This window comes from Dermochelys coriacea, chromosome 6, assembly GCF_009764565.3.
Source record: "Dermochelys coriacea isolate rDerCor1 chromosome 6, rDerCor1.pri.v4, whole genome shotgun sequence".
Lineage (NCBI taxonomy): Eukaryota > Metazoa > Chordata > Testudines > Dermochelyidae > Dermochelys > Dermochelys coriacea.
This window is the reverse complement of record NC_050073.1, coordinates 74,503,045-74,515,862: the sequence shown is the minus strand read 5'-3', so window position 1 is coordinate 74,515,862 and position 12,818 is coordinate 74,503,045.

The following is a 12,818-nucleotide window of genomic DNA, read 5'->3' as shown; positions in this document are numbered from 1 at the left end:
CAAGCAGACCACAAAAGCCCTCCAGATACTTCTGGACTGTCAATGAGAAGAGACATTCCCCTGCTTCTATCCCACACAGATCTGTAAACTGACAGAATGGCAAAACTGCACTCATAGGTCCTCCGCTCCTGGGAAGAAAGAGCATCATGGGTCACTTGCTCCATTGGCGTGCACTTTGGATAGCCATTTACCCCAGAGTCAAGGAGGGGTCAAATTTTACTAAATCCAAACAGCAGTTATTTGCTCTCATTTTGCACTACTGTAAATGACTACACAAGGTGCAGGATAATGGAGAATCTGAAGATGATCACCTTAGCTCCCACCTTGTACATAGTGCTTAGACTGGTCTTGATGATAGGTTCCAGTGGCGGTCCTGTCAGTCCAGACTGACATTGACTGGGTGGGCGTCATTGGATGGTTCACGGCATTTGAAGGCTAGGTGAAAATAGGGGAATCTCAAATAACTCAAATAAATCTCTCAAATAACTCCTCCAAAAAGTCTGATACGGATTAGATAGTGATTAGAAAGTAAAAACAGGGTAAAGGCAGATAATAGGTACTACAATGTCTGATTTTAAAATGTGTTTGGTAACAATGATGAGATTCTACCACTTTAGGAAATGTAGGATTATTTATAGCACTAAGTCACTAAAAAGTCACTAAAAATCTCCTGTCAGTAGAATGGCATCAATTAATGTAAAGGCTGAGAACTACAATTGTGGTGCTTTTCTTCAGCTTGTCAGCTGGTTTAAAGTGAGAATTAAATTAAAAGGTAATTAGATTAATTAAAAATGAAAAGTTGGTTTACTGAGTGTGCTGTGAATTAAGTACTGGCAGATGCATAAAGCTGGTTTAGTTTCTCAACAGAAATTCATATTTTTCCTTATATTTTGGATTGGAAAGATAGCGAAGATGTGGGTGAAACTGCAAGGAAAATTAAAGTCTGTCCTAATTCTGCTTACATTTTTCTTGCTGCACTCAAATTTAATTTAGTTTCCTAGCAGACTAATTGATGTCAGTTACGCCTTTTAACCCAGGACAATAGGACTACACTAGACATTCCACTCTCAACACAAGTAAACATGGCGAGAGGAGAAAGAAACTGAAGTTATGTTAATTTATTTTCAAATGTAAAGTTAGAATATTGCTTTGGTGCTACAGTAATGTCATTTACGTACGTATGTCCCGCTACAGTGAAGGATGCTATGTATGACTGGAGGACTAATAGGATGATGACATGAGAGGTACCAAACAGAGGGAAAGCAATTTTTATTAAGAGTGTTTTAAAATTCCCTGTTTTGTGTTAACAGCTATTCGTCTAAAATGATAGGGTGACAAATTATCTTTGTGTTAAAGATTCAATAGGTTTAGCCTTTCAATTAAAGGCTAAGGAAGCTCACAATATACATTTCTGAGTTATCCAAGAAGTAGCCCGTCCCCAACAAGAAAGGGGAAGACAAGATTTCAAATTCCTGAAATTTCTAAGAAGAAAAACAAGCAGGAAAAACGCCCAGGAGCGGCGTGGGAGGGGGGAAAGGGAAATTAAGGCCTTTTAATATGGCATGAAAAAGCCTAAAATAAAAAGGCACAACTCCAAAAGTGGGTGAATGGAGCCTTGGAGCCATTTGTGTGGTATTTGCAGGTGCTGTGTGCACATAGGTCGGGTCCTATAGCTCTGCGGTCCCAGAACATACACTCTCTGACAGTGTGTCCTCAGTGCACTACCTAGTTAGGACCAGAAACCTTGGTAATGCAGCTAAAACAACCCTGGGATTCATAAATTCCAAGGCCAGAAGGGACCACTGTGATCATCTAATCTGGCCACCACACAGCCCAGAGAATTTTCCCTGAAATAATTCCTGTTTGGGTTAGAGCATATTTTTTAGAAAAACTTCAAATCTTTCTGCTGTTGATGGCCTGCAGCTTTGGTTACATCATCTGAAAGAGGCGTAGACCACACCTGAATTTAGCTCAGTGGTGAAGAGTAGACGTTACCCATCCGTGTGCTGTCTATGAAAAAAATAAATGTGAACATTGATTTTAACTCCTGTTATATTCCATTATGCAGTTCTACATCTTATTCAGGGTAAGTACAAATCATAAGTTCTAAAATCCATGCACAGTATAAGGTAACGTTTGCACACAAGTGGCTCAAAAGATAAGAAGGTTCAAAAGGGTGGAAGGAGGGAGCTGTTCAGTCCTGAATAGACCTTTTGTTTTCATCATACCACATGATACTTGAGGATAAGAAAACTATGTACGTACATCTGAATCCCATCTACTTTCCACCCCATTGTGGTATGCAACCTCAACTCTCTTCCTTCAAATCCCTCCCCAAGCTCAAATCTTTCTATCAGCTTTCCATCACTGACCTTTGCCCCAGCCTCCACTCCACATGCACTTCCTGCATTTGAATTAAGCGAATGAAAAACTAACAAGAACAAATCGTGTCAAACCAAGCTGATAGCTTTCTTTGACAGGGTAACAAAGGGTAACAAACTTGTGGAAAGCAGTAGATGTGGTATATCTTGACTTTAGTAAAGTTTTTGATACTGTCTAGCATGACCTTCTCATAAACAAACTAGGGAAATGCAACCTAGAAGGAGCTACTCTAAGGAGGTTGCAAAACTGGTTGGAAAATCATTCCCAGCGAGTAGTTATCAGTGGTTCACAGTCATTCTAGAAGGACACAATGAGGGGGGTTCAGCCGGGATTAGTTCTGGGTCCAGTTCTATTCAATATCTTCATCAATGATTTAGATAATGGCATAGAGAGTACACTTATAAAGTTGTGGATTATACCAAGCTGGGAGGGATTGCAATTGCTTCAGAGGATAGGATTAAAATTCAGAATGATCTGGACAAACTGGAGAAATGGTCTGAAGTAAATAGGATGAAATTCAATAAGGACAAATACAAAGTACTCTATTTAGGAAGGAACAATCAGTTGCACACATACAAAAATGGGAAATGACTGCCTAAGAATAAGATCTGGGGGGTTATAGTGGACCACAAGCTAAATATGAGTCAACAGTGTAACGCTGTTGCAAAAAAAGTTAACACCGTTCTGGGATGTATTAGCATGAGTGTTGTAAGCAGGACATGAGAAGTAATTCTTCCACCCTGCTCCACGCTGATTAGGACTCAACTGGAGTTATATCCAGTTCTGGGTGCCACATTTCAGGAAGGATGTGGACAAATTGGAGAAAGTCCAGAGAAGAATGCCTAAAATGATTAAAGGTCTAGAAAACATTATCTTAGGAAAGATAGAAAAAATTGGGTTTGTTTAGTCTGGAAAAAAGAAGACGGAGAGAGGACATAAGTTTTCAAGTACATAAAAGGCTTTTACAAGGAGAAGGCAGAAAAAATGTTTTTCTTAACCTCTGAGGCTAGGACAAGAAACAATGGGTTTAAATTGCAGCAAGGGTGGTTTAGGTTGGACAATAGGAAAAATTTCCTAACTGTCAGAGTGGTTAAACACTGGAATAAATTGCCTAGGGAAGATGTGGAATCTCCATCATTGGAAATTTTCAAGACCAGGTTAGACAAACACCTGTAGGGATGGTCTAGATTAGGGGTCTCAAACATGTGGCGGCCCGCAGGGTTCTTTCGTGCGGCCCGCCAAGCTCCCCCTACCCCTCTGCCTACCTCCAGGCCCAGGGTAGACAAACTACAGTCCGGGTTTGTAGACAACCAGTCTACAAGGCCCTATAATGCAATCCTTTCCCTTCCCTTCCTTCTAAGGGGAGGTGGAAGTAACAATCAGGTGTCACCAGACACCTGAGGAGGGCAATACCAGTCATGAGGGTCTTTTTACCACTCCCAGTTCTACATAGAAGCCTACTATTCATAGGTGGGGGGAAATGCATCAGGAACCCATTAGTGAGCACTTAGGTCAGTTATGGCCATGCAGGCCCAACAGAGTAGCCCCTTCATGTGTGTGTGGGAGGTATAGTATGTGGAAAGCCTTGTAACACACCATCTGAGTGGCTGGACTTTTTCCTATCATCCTCCTTCCACACTGAATCTATTCCTGTGAGGTGGCCAGGATGAACAGTCGTGGATCAGGTTGACTGGGTAGGACTACAATGGATCTATGACAATTTACGTCAACAGGGGCTCTGCCCCTTTGTGCCTTCATATATTTGTTCAGTGACTGGTACAATGGAGCCCCAGTCTTGAGCGAGCTACAGTGAAACAAATATTTAACAATATCAATTTTAGTAGTGCATATTTGCCTAGTAACACTGGTAGAAATGCTCCTGAAATAATGTTATTGTAATGCTCTACTGCTTTGAGTAATGCTTTTTTAGGGAACTCTCTGCTTCCCTCACAAGCACCACTGTAAAATGTCTCAGTCACAGAACCCTATATTTTAGAGCTTTCACAAAAATATTCTCCTCTACTATAAATAAAAGCTTTAAACTTGTCATTCTCTATTAATATCACAGCATTACAAACCACAGATAAAAAGGAGTGGAGGATGAAAAAAATCTGTTGCTTTATTTAGAAACATGTCCCCATCCCCCATTCCTTTGTATCACCAGTTACCAGGCATGTTGCAATGTCACATTCTGCAAAGATTTTGGTGCAAGGAATTCTACAGTCAATATCAGTTAATTTCTGTAACACTTGGTACTAACTGGAGCAGAAGAAAATTACAATATGTTCCCTTTTCTGACACTGTTTAACACTAAACATAGGGATCCTGTAGAGCCAGTAGATAAATGCTTGCTGTCCATTATAGGAATCATTTGTTACTCAATCAAATCTGCACAGGAGTGCAGAATCCTTGTGTAGGGCAAGGATACCTGATTTTTACTAAGAGTATATAGGAATCAGTGTTCTAAAGGAATCCCAGATGCACTGACCATGATTTTAAACAATTCTGTATAATATTACGTGAGATGAAAAACTGAAATACATATAATTCTGAAGGCTGGGTACTAGGGTGACCAGATAGCAAGTGTGAAAAATTGGGACACTTTTTTTTCAGAAGGGAGGCTGTAGTTTTTATTTATACTGCACCCACTACTCACCCTGCTCTTGCAAAAGGTCTGTCTACATTTGCACAAGACATCTTCAAAAAATTTTAGGGTTTCGTGCTTTTATTTTTAAAGTCTTGTGTCAGGCTGGATCAAGGTCCACCATGGGTGAGATTTTGCTTAGCAATTGGAGTTATATGGTCAGAGGAAGCATTTCAGAGTTTCACTGCCACAAATATGTGGCATCCTAATTAGCCCTTGGCCAGGGGAGGAATTTGGAAACTGTCTCCCTGATGGTTTAGAGATCACTGGAATGCATTCACCTGTTGTGGATGGGCTGCAGTGTCTTCAGCCTTGCATAAAAGTCTAATGGGGATTGTAATATCTGCAATAGGCTGCTTAACTGTGCTGCTGGTGCTGGGATTATTTGAGGGAGATTTCAGGTAATATTGGGGGAGTGGTCATCCCCACGCCCAGAGGTGCTTTATCAAGCCTTCCAGCCTTCTGTCTGAAGAGGGCTGGACACACCCTTCTAGAGTGCATCCATGCAGTAAGGGTATTGTTTCTTGGGAGTAGATATTTTTGGTTACTTATTAACATGGGAGGAGAGGAAACAGGATCCTAAGGGAGTTAGCGAACTAGTGAGGGGGCGTTTCTGTTTTATTTCTATTGATTAACTTTTTGGTGGGGGAGGAATGGAAGGAGCTTTGGTGGGACTCTGGGCTCCTTTGCTGTGTTTGAAATCTAGGCTTGGCTGCTGACTGTCTGGGCTAGGTTGGGTGGGATAGTGCCTGATTTCTAGCAGGGGTCTTTGAAGCGCGAGCTGTCAGGGTTCCTTCCCCACTTTGAACTCTAGGGTACAGATGTGGGGACTTGCATGAAGACCCCCTAAGCTTATTCTTGCCAGCTTGGGTTAAAAACTTCCCCAAGATACAAACTTTGCCTTGTCCTTGAACACTATGCTGCCACCACCAAGTGTTTTAAACAAAGACCAGGGAAAGAGAACACTTGGAGATGTCTTTCCCCAAAATATCCCGCCAAGCCCTACACACCACCTTTCCTGCTTTAAAAAACTCATGCAGGTTCCCACTAACTGTTAAAACATATGGCTGATAAGATGAAGGCAGTTGGAGAACCAAGGGAGTTTGCCAGAGAAGGAAAGCAGAGAGGTAGGGTTGGGTTTTTTTCCTCCATAGCTTGCAGGAAGGAAGAATCTGCAATGGGAGGAAAACAATGTGTCAGCAAAACCACTGCTAGCTCTTCTTCTGCCTGTACCTGTGGGGGCCCAGCCAAACAGGCATCCTGATCATGGGGATTTCTCCCCAGGTCGTCATTTTGACTTGCTGGGAAGGCAGTCTGCATGTCCCCGCAGAAAAAAAAGCCAGACATGAGAGCTGTTTATTGGTGGAGTCCCTCAGGCGGTAGCAAGTAAGACAGCTGCAGGAGGAGGTAGCCCATCTGCATAGCATCTGGATGCATGAGTACTTCAAAGACAGTATGCACCTGGGATGGTGGATGATAGCCCACTACTGATGGCGACAGAAGCACCAGAGGAAGAAGAAGAAATGGATGTTTTGAAGGGAGAAGACTGGCTATGGGCCACCTGATGCTTCTCCCCCCAACCCAGGACCCCCATCCATTGAGGTCAAGTTGCTGTACTGGCAACTATAGGAGAGAAGCAGACTCCAATGTCTGAGGAAGAGAAGCCACCTTCCTCCAAGTTTGGAAGGTTCATGGCGACCACACCCAATAGGATGAGGTGTAAGGTGGTGACAGTCTGGGGCTCGCTTCTGAGGGAGAAGGAGGCATCCAGCTGCTGACCTGATCTGATATCCCAGGAGTGTGCTGCCTGCCGGGAGACTGCAATCAAGATATTACAGAAAGGTTGCCAAGGTTTATCAGTCCCCCACCACTATCCCATGCTGCCCATCCACATGGACACTAATGATACAGCCAGGCATGATCCTGAGCAGATCAGCAGTGACTAGAGCGCTCTGGGAGTGAGGGTGAAGGAGTCTAGGTGCAGGTTGTGTTTTTGTTCACCTTCCTGGTTGAGAGTAGGGTTAGGACCCAGGCAGGGACATGCACATCCTGGAACCGAATGCATGGCTGTGCAGATAGTGTCAACATGAGGACTTAGGCTTCTTTGACCATGAGTTGCTATTCTGAGCAGGATGACTACTAAGAAGAGATGCAGTCCACTTGACCAAGAATCATAGAATCAGAGGACTGGAAGGGACCTCAAAAGGTCATCTAGTCCTGTTCCCTGCACCCATGGCAGGACTAAGTATTATCTAGACCATTCCTGACAGGTATTTGTCTAACCTGCTCTTAAAATTCCCAGTGATGGAGATTCCATAACCTCCCCAAAGCAATTTATTCCAGTGCTTAACCACCCTGACAGTTAGGAAGCTTTTCCAAATGTCGAACCTAAACCCCCCTTGTTTCAATTTAAGCCCATTGCTTCTTGTCTTATCCTCAGCGGTTAGGAAGAACAATTTTTCTTCCTCCTCTTTGTAACAACCTTTTATGTACTTGAAAACTGTTATCATGTCCCCTCTGTCTTCTCTTTTTCAGACTAAACAAACCCAATTTTTCTATCTTTCCTAAGATCATGTTTTTTAGACCTTTAATAATTTTTGTCGTTCTTCTCTGGACTTTCTCCAATTTGTCCACATCCTTCCTGAAATGTGGCACCCAGAACTGGACATAATACTCCAGTTTAGTCCTAATCAGCAGTGAAGGTGAAGAGCATCTTTAGACACCAACTTTCCAATCCTAGTGAGGAGGGTTTTCAACTAGGTTCAAAGGGGTCAGGTGACAAAAGCTCATAGGTGAGCTTAACACAGGGGGTAGATGGATTTTTTAGAGGGCAAAGGGTTGGGGAATGAAAATTACAATAGATTCATAGGAACAACAAGAGGGAAAACAGTGGGGAAACCTGATCAATATTGTAGATGCCTATTCACCAATACAAGGAGTATGGGGAATAAAGAGGACAAACTGGAAGTGTTAGTACACAAGTACCTAATTGTCATCATTGAGACTTGGTGAGATAAATCTAATGACTGAAATACTGATATAGAAGGAGTACTTGTGGCACCTTAGAGACTAACAAATTTATTAGAGCATAAGCTTTCGTGAGCTACAGCTCACTTCATCGGATGCATTTGGTGGAAACCACCAAATGCATCCGATGAAGTGAGCTGTAGCTCACGAAAGCTTATGCTCTAATAAATTTGTTAGTCTCTAAGGTGCCACAAGTACTCCTTTTCTTTTTGCGAATACAGACTAACACGGCTGCTACTCTGAAACCTGATATAGAAGGGTATAGCTTGGTCAGGAAGGACAGGCAGGGAAAAAGAGAAGAGTTGTTGCAGTCATCAAAAGTATATACACTTGTTCTGAGGTTCAGAAGGAGGTGAGGGGCAGATGAGTTGAAAGTCTCTTTCTGAAGATAAAGGGGGGGGAACGGGTAATGTCATGATAGTGATCTAATGTAGACCACCAACTCAGCAGGAGGAGGTGTATGAGGCATTTCTAGAACAAATAACAGAAATATAAAAAATCTAAGAACTGGTAATAATGGGGGGATTTTAGCTTCCTAGACATGTGTTGGAAAAGTAATGTGGCAAAACACAAAATAAGTTCCTGGAATGAATTGGGAACAATTTCTTGTTTCACAAAGTTGAAGAAAGAAACCAAGGGGGCGGCTATTTTATGCTTGATTCTGACTAATAGGGAGGAATAGGTTGTAATCCTGAAGGTTGAAGGAAATTTGGGTGAAAGATATTAAGAAATGACAGATTTCATGATTTTAAGGAAAGCCAGGAGTGAGAACAGCAGAATAAGGACAATGGACTCCAAAAAAGAGGACTTTAACAAACTCAGATGACTGGTAGGTAAGGGAAGAAAATCCAAGGGAAAAAGTTCAGGAGAGCTGTCAGTTTCTAAAAGACAATATTAAAGGCACAACAGCAAACAATCCGAATGCAAAGGAAAGATAGAAAGAATAGTAGAGGCCAATATGACTTCATCAGGAGCTTTTTAATGACCTGAATATTAAAAAGGAATCATACAATAAGAGTAAAGATGGATAAATTGCTAAGGAGGAGTACAAAAGAATAGCACAACCACATAGGTATGAATGAACAAAATCATTTTGTGCCTTAGCCCTTCTGAGTTACAAAGAGACATCAAAGGCAAAAAGAAGAGGTTCTGTAAATTCATTAGGAGCAAGAGAAAGATGAAGGGAAACGTGGTATGAGTTCGCTTTCCCATCCTGTTTGTGGGGTGATAAAGGGGCTATCTCCCCAATCAGACAAGATTGGCTTCAAGCACCCAGCCATTGTCCAGCCCAGGAAAAACATAAGGAACAACCATGAAAGCAAATGGATGCAGCATGACACTGAAAAGAAAACCCCAGTCTTTGAAAACTAAGAAAGGGTGGAGTTTTCCCCACTCTAAATACATATAGTGACTGAAGGGGAAAAAAACCCTGAAAACCTATTTAAAATGGGTAGGGTTATAACTGATAAGCACCCAGAAGTTGGGGGACAGTCCTGAGGTGGGAAGCTGTCTAGCAATGCTAGATCCCCCTCTAGCTAGGGTGTTTGCTGGGAAACTGTTTTCTAACTCTTATTAGAAAAGGGATTTTATCTAATATGAAACTGTAAAGTCTGAGATTGTGTCTTTATGTTTGTTTTCTGTGTAATTGGTATACATTTGCTCTCCTTTACTATTTCATCTTTGAATATGTGGGGTTTTTTTCTATTATATTAACTTTTTGTTTGTTTTCATCCTAAGCAGGTCTCTGGGGTGTGGAGTGTAGGTGTGTGCCGATGTGAGCTGATCACTGGAGGGCTGCTGTCACATCTTTGAGGGGGACAAGCCAAAAGGGAACAATCTAATTGTCTGGTAATTAAGAACTCAATAAGGATGTATTTGGGAAGGCTTGGAAAGGCTGTTGGTGCCACCCTGCAAAGTATAACTAGACTGGTGAGAAGGTGAGACCTTATGGTTGTGGTCAGGCGACTGGTATCAGGGAATTGAACCATAGCTCCACACTACAAAAGCTCCCAACATTGCAGTGCTGGTGGTGATGGAACCCTTTAGTGGTCTGGGTGGACCTCAAAAGCTCACAGACACCAAGCTGGGAGGGGTTGCTAGCGCTTTGGCGGACATGATTATTTTTCAAAATGACCTTCACAATTTGGAGAATTGGTCTGACATCAACACGATGAACTTCAATAAAGACAAGTGCAAAGAACAACAGTTAGGAAGGAAAAATCAAATGTACAACCATAAAATGGAAAATAATTGTTTGGACGGCAGTACTGCTGAAGAGGATCTGGGGGTTATAGTGGAATACAGACTGATTATGAGCTATCTATGTGATGCAAAAAAAAGCTAATATAATTCTGAGGTGTATTAATAGGAGTGTCATCTGTAAGACATGGGATGTAATAGTCTTGTTCTACTTGACACTGGTGAGGCTTCAGCTGAAGTACTGTCCCCAGTACTGGATACCACAGTTTAAGAAAGATGGGGACAAATTGGAGAGAGTCCAGACAAGAACAACAAAAATAATAAAAGTTTTAGAATACCTGACCAATGAAATAAGGTTTAAAAGAAACTTTGCATGTTTAATCTTCAGGAAAAAAAGACTGAGGGGAAGCCTAGTAACAATCTTCAGATATGTTAAGGGCTGTTATAAAGAGGACTGTGATCAATTTTTCTCCATGTCCACTGACTGTAGGACAAGAAGTAAGGGGCTTAATATGCATCAAGGGAGTGTTAGGTTACATATTAGGAAAAGCTTTCTAACTATAAGGATAGTATAAACATTGGAATAGGCTTCAAAGGGAAGTTGTGGAATTCCTGTCACTGGAGGATTTAAGAACCAAGTTAGACAAACATCTGTCAGGGATGGTCTATGTGTAGTTGTTCCTTCTTCAGCTCGGGGGCTGGACAAGATGACTTCTCAAGGTCCCTTTGGATATGTCTATACAGCAATGTAAGCCCAGGCTCAGACTCAGGCTTGATCCCAGATTCCCCCTTCATTCTACACACAAATCTCTCAGACTCACTTAAGCTGTGATCCAGGGTTCAAGCCCTGTTTCTTTGCAGAGTAGACACAGCCTGTCCACCCCACTGCCTTGGATTCTGGGAGTCCACCAAAAGTATCCCACAATCCCATGTGCCAACTTCCTTTGTCCTCTCTATATCAAGAATTTCCAATTGACTCTAGTGAAAAAGGAAGCCCACGGCATACAGCAACAACCCAGTGAGACAGCATTAACTCTTCCATTGTCTTGTGACCACTGAGCTCCAACATACCAGCAGAGAGTCTTCTGTGTTTTCAATGGAAATGGAACAGAAGAAACTTTTTGCAAAGCCTACTGCTTCACAGTCATGAGAGCACAGCCAGATTTGGTAAATCCCTAGTGCTAGGCCAGCAAAACTGTGGACTCTAGTAAGAGAACCAGGAATGGCCATGCACACAGGGAATTGAACCATATAGTGAATAGTGAAGCAAATAGTGAAGAAGCTGGAAGCTTTGTAAATTTCCAGACAAACCAGTGCAGGGAGTGGATTAAGCAGTTCAAGAGTGAGTACCAGAAAACCAGGAACCAGAACCACCCTCAGGCAACTCACCAACATTATACCCATTTTATGAGGAGTTTAACTGGGTGCTGGGCACTGCACCCAACATGGAGCCAACAGCGGTGTATGATGAACTGGTCAGCCTTGATGATACCCTGCTGGCCCCAAGAATCTCTGGGGACTGATGGGAGCCAGCAGCAGGCACCAAGGGAGAACAATGAGATCACTCTGTTGCTGAAAGTGGACCCAGAGCAGGCTTTGCATCCATATTTGGAGGAGCTGTTTGATTGCCTTCCTGTTGCCCTTCTTCCCCCTCACCCCCTGAGGAACAGCCTGTGGTGAAGCCTGCAACAGATACAGAAGTCCAGTAAGTTTCTCATTCCATTTTAATGTTTATTAATACCATAATGGGAGTGATTTCCATTCTATGAACCAATGCAAAAGTTACGAGAAGCCCCAGCTAGCAGCATGTATATGCCAATGGCTGATTATATGCCAGAGCCTTGGCGTCCTCCCTCTTTCTCTCTCCCCATCACTTCGAGTTCAAAATGCTGACTGGGAAAGTCATACAGTAAAGAACACTTTTAGAGTCTATTTTACTGGAAAGGTACAGATTTTTGCTAGGACCATTCTAGTTCCTTAAAAATAATGTCCTTATATTACCATGCCTGTAAGTATGCCTCTTTCTTTAACTACTCAATGGTGTCTCAAGCTTCCTGGAAACGGTGAACTGTGTGGGGGTGGGGGAAATGTGTTCCATTTACAAACCAAGTCCATTTTGGTTAGAGGTCATCCACGCAGTCCATAGGCGACAAAATCACTTGTTTTCAGTGTAAGGCTTTGGTGTGGTAATGGCAGCTGGCTTGCCTGGGAATGGGTGAATGTTTAAAATCAAGCTTTTTATTCACCATGAAAGTGTATTTCTATCACTGCATCACATCATACAATATGTATTTAAAATAATATGGCTAAACATGTGACATGGGACAATTAGGAATTAGTAAGCAAGACTATCCCCCAATACAGTTATCTACATCAATCCATACTTCAATCACTTTATTACATTAACCCATACTGTGACTAATTCCCTTCCGCCCCTTTCATAAGTTCATGTCATTCATAAACACATTGCATGGCACTAAACTCCCCATCCCTCCCCAAGTACTGAAACTCCGCACAATCAACGTGTCCCCTCCCCCGCACATTCATAAAGGTACTATTTCCCCTC